The sequence below is a fragment of the Dendrobates tinctorius genome, unplaced genomic scaffold (genome assembly GCF_039654945.1).
Source record: "Dendrobates tinctorius isolate UK_male_01 unplaced genomic scaffold, ASM3965494v1 ptg000098l, whole genome shotgun sequence".
In the NCBI taxonomy this organism is placed as follows: Eukaryota; Metazoa; Chordata; class Amphibia; order Anura; family Dendrobatidae; genus Dendrobates; species Dendrobates tinctorius.
In genome coordinates this window covers 30,144,427-30,156,384 of record NW_027361766.1, presented here as the reverse complement: position 1 = coordinate 30,156,384, position 11,958 = coordinate 30,144,427, and the positions used below count along the sequence as shown (strand labels likewise).

At 44.9% G+C, this 11,958-nt stretch overlaps 1 long non-coding RNA gene across 1 annotated transcript; it reads left to right on the top strand.

The window, feature by feature from the left end:
* The first annotated feature begins 380 nt into the window (after positions 1 to 380).
* LOC141099145 (uncharacterized) lies at positions 381 to 11,915 on the top strand. Its single transcript, XR_012234421.1, has 2 exons — positions 381 to 3,785; positions 3,976 to 11,915. It is a non-coding gene; the product is annotated as an uncharacterized lncRNA (long non-coding RNA).
* Positions 11,916 to 11,958: the final 43 nt, after the last annotated feature.

The window sequence follows — 11,958 nt, the reverse complement described above, 5'->3', positions numbered from 1 at the left end:
CCAGAAAAAATTCCCCACACCATGACACCACCACCACCAGCCTGAACCGTTGATACAAGGCAGGATGGATCCATGCTTTCATGTTGTTTACGCCAAATTCTGACCCTACCATCCGAATGTCGCAGCAGAAATCGAGACTCATCAGACCAGGCAACGTTTTTCCAATCTTCTACTGTCCAATTTCGATGAGCTTGTGCAAATTGTAGCCTCAGTTTCCTGTTCTTAGCTGAGAGGAGTGGTACCCAGTGTGGTCTTCTGCTGCTGTAGCCCATCTGCCTCAAAGTTCGACGCACTGTGCGTTCAGAGATGCTCTTCTGCCTACCTTGGTTGTAACGGGTGGCAATTTGAGTCACTGTTGCCTTTCTATCAGCTCGAACCAGTCTGCCCATTCTCCTCTGACCTCTGGCATCAACATGGCATTTCCGGCCACAGAACTGCCGCTCACTGGATTTTTTTTCTTTTTCGGACCATTCTCTGTAAACCCTAGAGATGGTTGTGCGTGAAAATCCCAGTAGATCAGCAGTTTCTGAAATTCTCAGACCAGCCCTTCTGGCACCAACAATCATGCCACGTTCAAAGGCACTCAAATCACCTTTCTTCCCCATACTGATGCTCGGTTTGAACTGCAGGAGATTGTCTTGACCATGTCTACATGCCTAAATGCACTGAGTTGCCGCCATGTGATTGGCTGATTAGAAATTAAGTCTTAACACACAGTTGGACAGGTGTACCTAATAAAGTGGCCAGTGAGTGTATAATGGAGCCCAATGACAGGTTAAAACACAAATGAAAGAATAGATATAGACACATAGAATATATGTAATATATTCTATGTGTTGTTGAGACACATATATTTATATTTCATGGAGTTCTACATAGCATAATTGCCGCTAAATCAATTGCTGGCTTCTGTAAAATCATTAAAACCTGACTTGAAATTTCACATAGTTTACATACAGTAAACCATTTCATTTCATTTAGTTTTTTATGTCCCTGACTAATAATTAGATTAGGGTTTGTGTGTAAAATTTGGGACATCTAGGTGTTAAATTAAGAGGTTTAATCGTTGAAAAAAAATGCGTGGGCTCCCGCAGTAAATTCTCAGCCAGAGATGCGCCTTTTCGGGCACTTAGCCTCTCTATTCCTATTGCCCTGTAGTGGTGGCTAATGGGTTAATAATAATGGGTTAATGTCACTTTGCTATTGGAAGCTGACATTAAGCCGGATTAATAATGGAGATGTGTCAATAAGACACCTATCCATTATTAACCCTAGACTAGTAAAGGGTTAAAAAACGCACAGACATTAATTAAAAATTATTTTAATGAAATAAAGACAAGTTTTTGACCAAGTTTATTCCTCTGCTAATCCATAAAAAAAACATGGTCCTGTAACAAAAATAAAACAAAAAAGTAACCATATACTTACCTCTCTGCTGGTCAGTGAGGTCCCCCGCTGCAGTCCATCAGGAGGGGTTAACTGGTTTACATCGGGTCCGGTGCTAATACGACCAGCCCGCGGTAAACCACTTGTCATGATCCAGGTTGGATCTGACAGAGGTGATAAGTGCCTCATTTGCAAGCAAGCCTGGGTGAATGATGGAGCTGAAGGAGAGTCACAGGCAGCTCTGGATGAGTTCTGGAGTGTCAGCTATGGTGTCTGCAAGGAGGGCTGGCATGGATTGGTGGAGTCGCAGCGATGGTGTCAGCAAGGAGTGCCTGCATGGCTTGGTGGAGTGGCAGTTGCGGTGTAGAAGTGCACTCACGATGCTGGACTCGGTTGCTGGAAAGCTGAACTCAAAATGCTGGACTCATTGGCAGAAAAGCTGGACTCATGTGTTGGACTCTGTCTCTGGACAGCTGCATGGAAGTGGTGGACTCTGGTTGCTCCAAGGCTGCACTATGGTGTTGGACCCGGTCGGATGAAAAGATGCATGCAGGTGGTGGGCTATGTTGCTGGGAGCGAAAGCAACAGAGCAAAGCTAAGTGGTGTTCCCCTGTTTTGTCACTTTTCCTTATGTGTGTTTAGTGCAGTGGTGGGATTAGTTTCCGCACTGACCAATTCCCTAGTGAGGGTTTAGGTGCATGGCGAGTCAGGGTTTTGAGGTTCCTGATCGGCGCCCAGTGCGGAACCGGCCTAGAGAACGCTAGGAGTGTAGAGACACTGACTCAGGGGAGTGCAGGAGGTCTCCACGTCCCCATTCCCTATCGCAGGGCCACCATTGTTATTGTTACCCAGGTTTTCCCTATTCCTTTTGTCTTATTGTATCAGTTACCGGCCTGCTGGCCATGTCACTCAGGACGGGGCACGTGACACCACTGCCAGAATGAATTAGTTCATCTCTGCGCAGCCTCCCCGGCTGACCGGAGATGAACTAATGAGCGTGGGAAAGTTTCTGAAATATTTTCCACGCTCATCAGTTCACCTCAGGTCAGCCAGGGACGTCAGTGAGGCTGCGCGGAGTCCCCTGGCTGACCTGAGGTGAACTGATGAGCGTGGGAAAAAGTTCAGAAACATATATATTCTATGTGGATGTATCTGTTCTGTCGTTTCCTTATTACACATGTCAGTGTGATTTTACTGTATCGCAAAATGAATTGCCGGCTTCTGTTAAAGGACACTGGGTACGTATTTCTCGCAAGTCACACGTCTGGTCCCTGTGTAATCTGTATTTTTCTCGCCCCCATTGAAGTATTTTGGTCGTAATATGCTGACAATCGTAGCATGCTGCGATTGTCTCGGCCTGTAAAATATGGCCGAGAAATATACGATTGATGGGAGCTGCCCCACAGAGAAACATTGTTCCGTGTGCAATGCGTTGTTTTTACGCCTCACTCGTCTGTAACCCCGGCCTAACTCACACATACTTTCCGCTCCCGATCCAGAAACAGGCGAATCCCTAGTGCGTGCGCTGGGGGGATTCAGAAGTATGTAGTCTAATCGATTTTGACCAGACAACCCCTTTAAATAGCTTGATGTCATGGTATACTTGTTTTTATGTCTACTTAAAGTTGATTGGTGGTGAGATACTGTATGAACAATTAAGATTTTAAAATAAGGCTAGGTTCGCATAGTTTTAGAGCAGTCCGTTAAACGGACTGCGCTAGCGATACTTCATTTTTGGATCGCGTTATGCGATCGCGCTAGCACAGCTTCTTCATCTGCGCTAGCAGTGACGGGCCCTCGAACGCTGCAGACCGCGTCCGAGGGTCCGTCACAGCATGATGGCACATGCGCCAGGTTATGGCAGTCTATGGCAGCGTTAACGGATGCGTTACATCGCGTTAACGCCGCAGTGTAATGCAATCCATTAAACGGACTTCCAAGAAAGAAAGGCTGGCCATACACATAAAATAGCTGTCAGCCAAAGGATGCTTCAGGCAAAAGCCATCTCAGTCGACTCTCCCAAACACAGGAGCAGTCGTTTGGCCAAGCACACCTGTGTTCTCTATGAGAAAGCCGCCAATTGGCTTATCTCCGGGAGAACAATGCAATCGGTAGCCCGAAATCGGACATGACTGATCGACCTCTCTCCCAACCATCAGTCAGCCAGCACCCCCATACACATTGGACTGTCAGCTGAACCCGTTGATAACCATGTGTTCTGCCGACATTAGTCTAATGTGCATAGGGGCCTTCGCTCACACCTATTTGAATGGGGCTGTGTATAGTCTTATTAACCAAAGCGCCATTCATGAGTTTTAATGAGCTGTACCACGTGACCGCTGAAGGCAGGAAGGGAGATCGCGGACAACCTGGGGGCTGAAGAGACAGCGCCAGGACGGGTAAGTATAGGGATACTCACCTGTCCTGCGTCCATGGCTGCTTGCTGCTGTCTGGCACGTCATGTGTCAGTGACGTTCAGACAGCAGAGGGAGCGGTGACATGGTTAGTGCGCGCTGCGCCCCCTGCAGTCTGAACGTCACTGACAGATGACGTGCCAGACAGCAGCAAGCAGCCATGGATGCAGGACAGGTGAGTATCTCAGGTGCCAGCAGTGACACCTGACACCCAGCGACGGAGAGGTGAGTATGTCATTTTTTATTTTTAAATGCAGCAGCACATGAGGGCATAATCTATGGAGCATCTTATAGGGGCAGCATAGGGGCATAATCTATGGAGCATCTTATGGGGGCAACATATGGGGGAATAATCTATGGAGCATCTTATGGGGGCAGCATATGGGGGAATAATCTATGGAGCATCTTATAGGGGCAGCATATGGGGGAATAATCTATGGAGCATCTTATGGGGGCAGCATATGGGGGAATAATCTATGGAGCATCTTATGGGGGCAGCATATGGGGGAATAATCTATGGAGCATCTTATGGGGGCAGCATATGGGGGAAAAATCTATGGAGCATCTTATGGGGGCATAATCTATGGAGCATCTTATGGGGGCAGCATATGGGGGCATAATCTATGGAGCATCTTATGGGGGCAGCACATGAGGGCATAATCTATGGAGCATCTTATAGGGGCAGCATAGGGGCATAATCTATGGAGCATCTTATGGGGGCAACATATGGGGGAATAATCTATGGAGCATCTTATGGGGGCAGCATATGGGGGGAAAAATCTATGGAGCATCTTATTGGGGCATAATCTATGGAGCATATTATGGGGCATAATCTATGGAGCATCTTATGGGGGCAGCATATGGGGGCATAATCTATGGAGCATCTTATTGGGGCATAATCTATGGAGCATCTTATGGGGGCAGCATATGGGGGAAAAATCTATGGAGCATCTTATTGGGGCATAATCTATGGAGCATCTTATGGGGGCAGCATATGGGGGCATAATCTATGGAGCATATTATGGGGCCTTAACCTTTATGGAGCAGCATATGGGGCATATTCTATGGAGCATCTTGTGGGGGCAGCGTATGGGGGCATAATCTATGGAGCAACTTATGGGGGCAGCATATGGGGGCATAATCTATGGAGCATCTTATGGGGGCAGCATATGGGGGCATAATCTATGGAGCATCTTATGGGGCAGCATATGGGGGCATAATCTGTGGAACATATTATGGGGTCATAACCTTTATGGAGCAGCATATGGGGCATATTATTCTATGGAGCATCTTATGGGGGCATTATTAATCTTTGTGCAGTATTATATGGGGTGTATTTTGTATGGAGCATCTTATGGGGCTATCATGAACTGTATGGAACATTATGTGGGGCTCCTGATTCAATATGGATATTCAAAAACATTTAACCTACTGATGTCTCAATTAATTTTACTTTTATTGGTATCTATTTTTATTTTTTAAATTCACCAGTAGCTGCTGCATTTTCCACCCTAGGCTTATGCACAAGTCAATAATTTTTCCCAGTATTTTGTGGCAAAATTAGGGGGGTCGGCTTATACTCGAGTATATACGGTAATTAACAAATATCTCAGACACTGGAGCCAAGCTGGCAAAACCAAAGCCGTATTCTAAATTCGCACCATGAACGTAATATAAAACTGTTCAGACATCTTTGGCATCAAAATCATTGTGTACAAGTGTAATCATTTTTTTAGCCTATTCAGGTGCTCGCAATTATTTTTATTTTGGTATTAAAGTAACTGATATATTAGGCCTTTCCTTCTCAGAAACAGATTTTAACTAGTGATGAGTGCAAGTGCTCGTTACTCAAGTTTGCCTATGGTGCTAGAGTATGCATCGAGCATTGCGGGTGTTTGAGTGTCCTGTTCAAGTCCCCGCGCCCAGATGTTTCTCAGCTGTTGGACAGTCACAAAACATGCGAGATAGCCCGTGTGTGTCAGGCAATCCTCGTATGGTTATTGGCTGTCTAACAGCCGCAAAATATGTGGGCGCGGGGACTCAAACAGGTCAATTGTGCACATTCGATACTTGATACATACCCTAGCACCAGGGTTGGACTGGCCCACCAGAGAACCTGAGGATTCTCCAGTGGGCCCAGGCACTGACACCTGCTGGCATACAGGGCCAGCAGCTGCCTAGGGCCCCTGCTACTTCGGGGGCCCCCAGCCACTGGCTTGTCGCTGATAATGGCACACCACACAGCTGCTATGGGGGCCCCCAGTGCCAGTAGGTGACAGAAGCTGACTGCTATGGTTAAGCGTGTCTCCGCTGCTAAAGTGAAATGAATATTCACTCTTTCTCACGCCCCCATGGGTGTGGAGAGGGGTGAATATTCATTTCACTTTTATAGCGGTCAGTGTTAGCTGCAGGCTGCGGCTAACACTGCCTGTTATCAGGGCCGGTAGACCAGGGGCCCCCAGCCCACGTGTCCGCTATGGGGCCATAAGTCAGAGGGGCTGGCACCAGCGCCGCCCCCCGGTGCGTGCCACATTCAACTGTAATAGCATCATAGATGCTGATACAGTTGAAAGCCATAATGGAGAAGCGAGCGTCTCACTGCCGTCTGACCACTGTGTGCCGGGCACACGGCAATGAGTGCAGTTGCTGTTACCGGAACAGAGCCAGAATCAGTGTGGGAGCGAGGAGGAGAGGTGAGTATTGTGTTTGTTTTTATATACATTTCAGTGAGTCCTGGTTACATTATATCCTATGAGTGGGGCAGCATGATACCCTTTGAAGCGGGCAGCATGACACCCTATGAGGCAGACAGCATGATACCCTATGAGGGGGGCTGCATGATACCCTATGAGGGGGGCAGCATGATACCCTATGAGGGGGGCAGCATGATACCCTATGAGGGGGGCAGCATGGTGCCCTATGAGGGGGGGCAGCATGGTACCCTATGAGGGGGGGCAACATGATACCCTATGAGGGGGGCTGCATTATATTCTGTGGGGGGCTGCATTATACCTTATGAAGGGGTTACATTATACTCTGAGGGGGGTTACATTATGCCCTATGGGGGTCTGCCTTATACTCTGAGGCTGGCTGCATTATATTCTATGAGGGGGGGTACATTATATTCTATGAAGGCGCTGCATTATACTATGAGAGCTGCATTATATTCTATGAGGGGGCTACTTTATATTCTATGAGGGGGCTATCCCAACCCCTGCTACATAATTAAGACGTGTACTACCTTATATTATACCCTGATATTTACGCGTTTTACCGCACAATTGGTGGTCTTGTGTTTATTTCTATGTAGCTACATAGTGGGCCTCAAGAATGATTTTCTCTGGTGGGCCCAAGGTGCCCCAGTCCAATGCTGCCTAGCACCATAGGCAAACTCGAGTAATAAGCACTTTCTCTCATCACTAAGTACAACCTTTACCTATCATTTGACCAAAAATAAATGTGATCATCTTTTTTTACAAGATTGTTTTAAAATTGGCAAATTTTTATTGTCCCTTTTGCAAAAAGGAACCCAACAAGATTGAAACTCCAAAAATAAAATAAATGTAAAGACTGTGTTTCTAGCCTAACTTCTGATTTCTGGTTGCATGATAATGGGTGAAAATTTTTTGTGTGGTAGGCAGGCCTATTCGATAATGTACCACAGTGTTTTAGAGGGCGTATTACTGTCAGCTGTTGATATCTGATAATGAATGAACATGTATTTTATTCCATTTTATAATTCTGAATAGTTTCTTTATTAAGTCCTATTTTTATCTAGGTCTATTTCTATTCAATACAGGGTATATTGTACATTTCGTAGGGTCATAACTTTTGTTTAGGCAAATAGAACCTGGGGGATGAAAACTGCCACAATCCGTTCTTGCTCTTTTGTTGCTCTGACCCAGTTTTTCTCATCTGAATGAAGGTTTATATTAGGATCTGTAATCTGTAAGAAGATTAGTGGACTTTTACGCATACAGCCAGAATCTTCACACATTGCTCACGTCACAAGAACAATCTGCCCAGGTGTCATTATGTATTGGTGCTTCATACTTTCCAGCTGTATTATTTTTAAAGTAAAATGATTCAACACAAAAATTAAATTATACCCGGTTTGTAACACTTATGTTTTTCTATGACCTGTTTCACACATCAGTTTTTTTGGGCAGTCAAAATCCGCTAAAATGGCGGATAGCGGATCCGTTCCTGTACTGACCACAACGTTTGTCACCGGACCGTTATTTTAACGGATCCGTCAAAGGAAGAATCGGGCATTTCGGCGGACGTCAAATATTGGCAGATCCGCAAAAAAACGGATCCAACGGATGGCCATCCGTCAAGATCCGCCGGTAATGCAACTCAATGGGAAAAAACGGATCCGCCAAGAAAAATGGCGGATCCGTTTTTTTTGCAAAACGGCGGATTTTGACTGATGGACACAAACGGATGTGTGAAACAGGCCTATGAATTGTATTTAAAAATGTTTAAAATTTCTCCTTCACATTCTTGTAAGATCTTAAAAAGTAAGATGTTAGTGTTCTCTAAAAAGATTTGATTTCTTAGTTCTTAATGCCCTTTTAATACAGTAGTATCTTTAGTGGTAATTTATCATCTCTTCCTGGCAGCTGTGGGGTTGAACAGGTTTCTTTACGGAATTTTCTTCCCAAGCACTTACATATTTAAAGCCTCCTTTGTATGCTTTATGAAATACATTTTCCGTCTTGCATGTTAGAAGCTCAAAGGGGACACATGTTATTTCCGTTCTTAAATATTTGTTTGTGCTGATTAACTGCTGCGGTTCAGTTTCCCAAAATAAAAAAAACCATTCATTATACATCTTCTATTTAATAACTAAAGATGTACCAATTTCCTGCATGGTACCTTTGCCTATGTGTGATTTGGTTGCCAACTGTCTGTAATTTTACAAACAGTCCACAAAAATCATATGCTTTTTTTCTGTTGTCCATAAAATCCATCAGAAAAAGCTTCATCCATGATTTTCTTTTTTTCTCAAAGGTTTGTATTGTGCATGCACTGACTTGTGCATTGCAAATACATCACAGAACTACTTAATACAGCGATTTAGGGCTGCGCCAACTGATGCCTTCCAGCCTCTCACCACACAACCAACCATCAGTTCATGGTATTCAGTCATATCTAGCCAAATTAAATCTCTCCCAGTTTTCCTTAAAACAATTGAATATTCTCATTTCTCCTTTCTCTACCAAGGCGATCCAAATATCCATCACCAATGGAACCCGCCAGGAGTGTCCGCTCTCTCCAACTATATTTGCACTAGTTATGGAACCCCTGGCGGAGTCCATTTGTTTCAATCCAAATATTACAGGAATAAAAGCTGGAGAATGCAACCATGTAATTGGACTATAAAGGTCGAAAGGTTCCTTCATGCTGTTATGACATCCCTATCCTCCTATTCTGACTTCTCATATTATAAGATAAACGCTTCCAAATCACTCATCCTCCCCATAACTTATTCCCACCCAGAATAAACACAGACTTGAGAACATTTTCCCCTTGAAATGGTCTGAAGAGGGAATCCTGTGCTTAAAAATCACCCTTACAGCCTCCCACTTATTATTGAAAAAAACCCATTGATAGTTTACACCAGTCTCTTAAAACAGACCTAGATAGATTCTCACACCTTTCTCTTTCCTGGATTGCTAGGATCCAGTCCTTCATAGTGATTTTCCTTCCCAAAATATTATATCTCTCTAGATGCATCCCCTTAAAATTTCAACTTAAGGTTATGTCCAAACTTCAAGCCCTAGTTGGGAAATTCATGTGGGCCAACAAGAAAACAAGAGTCTTCCACAAAACCATGTTCTATTCGCACAACCTAGGAGGCCTCTGTATGCCAAATATCTTAGAATACCATATATCCTCCATTCTGGAATCTGCTAAAGACTGGTGGTTCGCCAACAGCTCTCGTAGATGGATGCAAATTGAATCCTTTTTTGCAAATCATAGTTCCACTAGGCAAACTCTTGAAGTGGAATATCTCAAATCTTCCTCCTTTACTCCCTGCTTGCCAACTATGTGTCAGCCACCTTATCTCTCTGGAATCTATTTCTTTGGAGTTTGTTCATTCCCCTTTCTGAAATACCAATCAGAACTTTGGAATCTCACATCCCATACTTTAACTTAGACCTTTGGGAAGAAAGTGGGATTCATAGTCTAGAGGACATTTTCAAAGATTCACTTTTCCTCCACTTTATTATCTTCACCAATAAATATCCTTCAATACTGAAATATACTAATACTCACAAATTAGACATTTCCTTGCCACATGCTACGCTTTCAAACACTACCCCATCACCCCTTTTTCAATGTTTCTTGGTTAAAAATAACCCCCGCAAGAAGGGTCTCACCACTATTTACAAGTTTTTAAATAGCCCCCCAGTAGATGCAAATCTGTCTTGTATGGTAAAATGGGAGTCTGCACTATCTTTAATCCCCTTACTACAGTAATGGCAAAACGAATTAATGTGGTCTCGGAAACCTCCTCCTCCAATAACCATCTAGAGCGACTGAAAGAAAACCATATGAGTTGGGATGGTATCTTCCCTAATTACGCTCCTCTTTTTTTCTTTTTTCTTTTTTTTTTTGGAAAGGTTGGTACGCTCATCCACGCTTGGTGGTTCCGTCCAAAAATTGAAGCCTTGGTCCTCGGTTTTCTCTCTAATCTCTTCAACCACAGGAATCCAGTTTGCAGCTGACCCAGCCCTGGCCCTGTTGAATATTGGAACTGATGAAGACCCATGTGAACTCAGATGGACAGTCTCATGTATACTCACCTCGGTTAGGCAATGCTTGGCTGCAAAATTGAAATCTCCTCAAACTCCTTCAGCAAAAGACCTTTGTGAGAGGGTTAATTCCCATTTTCATCATGAATATTTCCTAGCCTCTAATCTCCAGTTCAAAAGCAAAGCACTTCATAATTGGAATATTTGGTCCTCCTCCCCATTGGCGACCCTATCAACCTGACTTAACTTCTCAATTCTCTTCTACACATACTCTCTTTCTACATGTACCCTTCTTTCTGCATAACGTCCTAACATGCTGATAGTCCCCCCCTCCTCTCTTTCTTTTCCTCTATATTCAAGTTATTTAATAATATTGTTCCTTGACCATGGTTATTGCCTTATGTACCTGTACAATTTGCTAACCTGCGTGTTGGCATGTATACGGTAACTGTTATTGACCTTTGTTGTCCAGTTTTGTTTATTGTTATGTTCCTTTTCTCTTTTGTCTACTGTATAAACCACAATTAATACTTATTGGAATAAAAAAGTTGCCTTGCAACCTCAGCCTAAAAAGTTATAATGCCCCCATAATGCCTCCCCATTTAAAATGAATTATGCTACCATTATTCCCTCCTTTACAAGTAAATATACCTTGTTGGTGCTTTCTTAAAAGTAATTATTACATTTTTCTCTTCGCCACGACAGCACCCACTGAGAGAGGGGATCCGCCCCTAGGAACAGGAAACCTACAGAGATAAAAGGGGCGGTCCACCTCGCTCCCTCAGTTGGTTTCCTGTTCCTAGAAGGAACCCATAGAGAGAAGAGGATGCTGGGCCTGGTTGCCGCCCGCGCAGCATTATATGAGCGGCAGGGTCCCCAGAGCTGGAAGCAGCGTCGGGGGAGATCGGAGATTCAACTCCCCCCTCAGCTGGTAATGCGGTGTGAGGCCTTGGTATGGAGTGCCTGGCTCATGTAAGGGTGCATGGGGTGGCAGGAGCCGGCACCCGGTAACGCCCTCCGAGGGACGCAGCACTACTGAGCGCGGCACAGCGTCGCGGCTGCTATGGTAGTGGCCCCCCTTGCGAGGCCAGGAAATGAGGATGTCCCTGAGCTCGCGAGGACGCGGTAAGGTGCCAAAGCGCTGAAGGGGAGAATGTCATACCTGACGCACAAGGGTCAGCGGTATGTTCCGCTCCGGCGATGCAGGGGCAGTGGTGTCGGGAGGCGTTCGGCGGGCATTAGGCCAGCGCTCCTGTACTGAGACAGGGTGACCCTTAAGTGGAGGTCTAGAACTTCTGGGGGAGGAGGCAAAGATCGCGGTATTGCCTGGCAAGGGACCGCGCATGCGCAGGGAAGAAGGAAGAGAAAAAAAGAGGCGAGACCAGGAAGCTGCA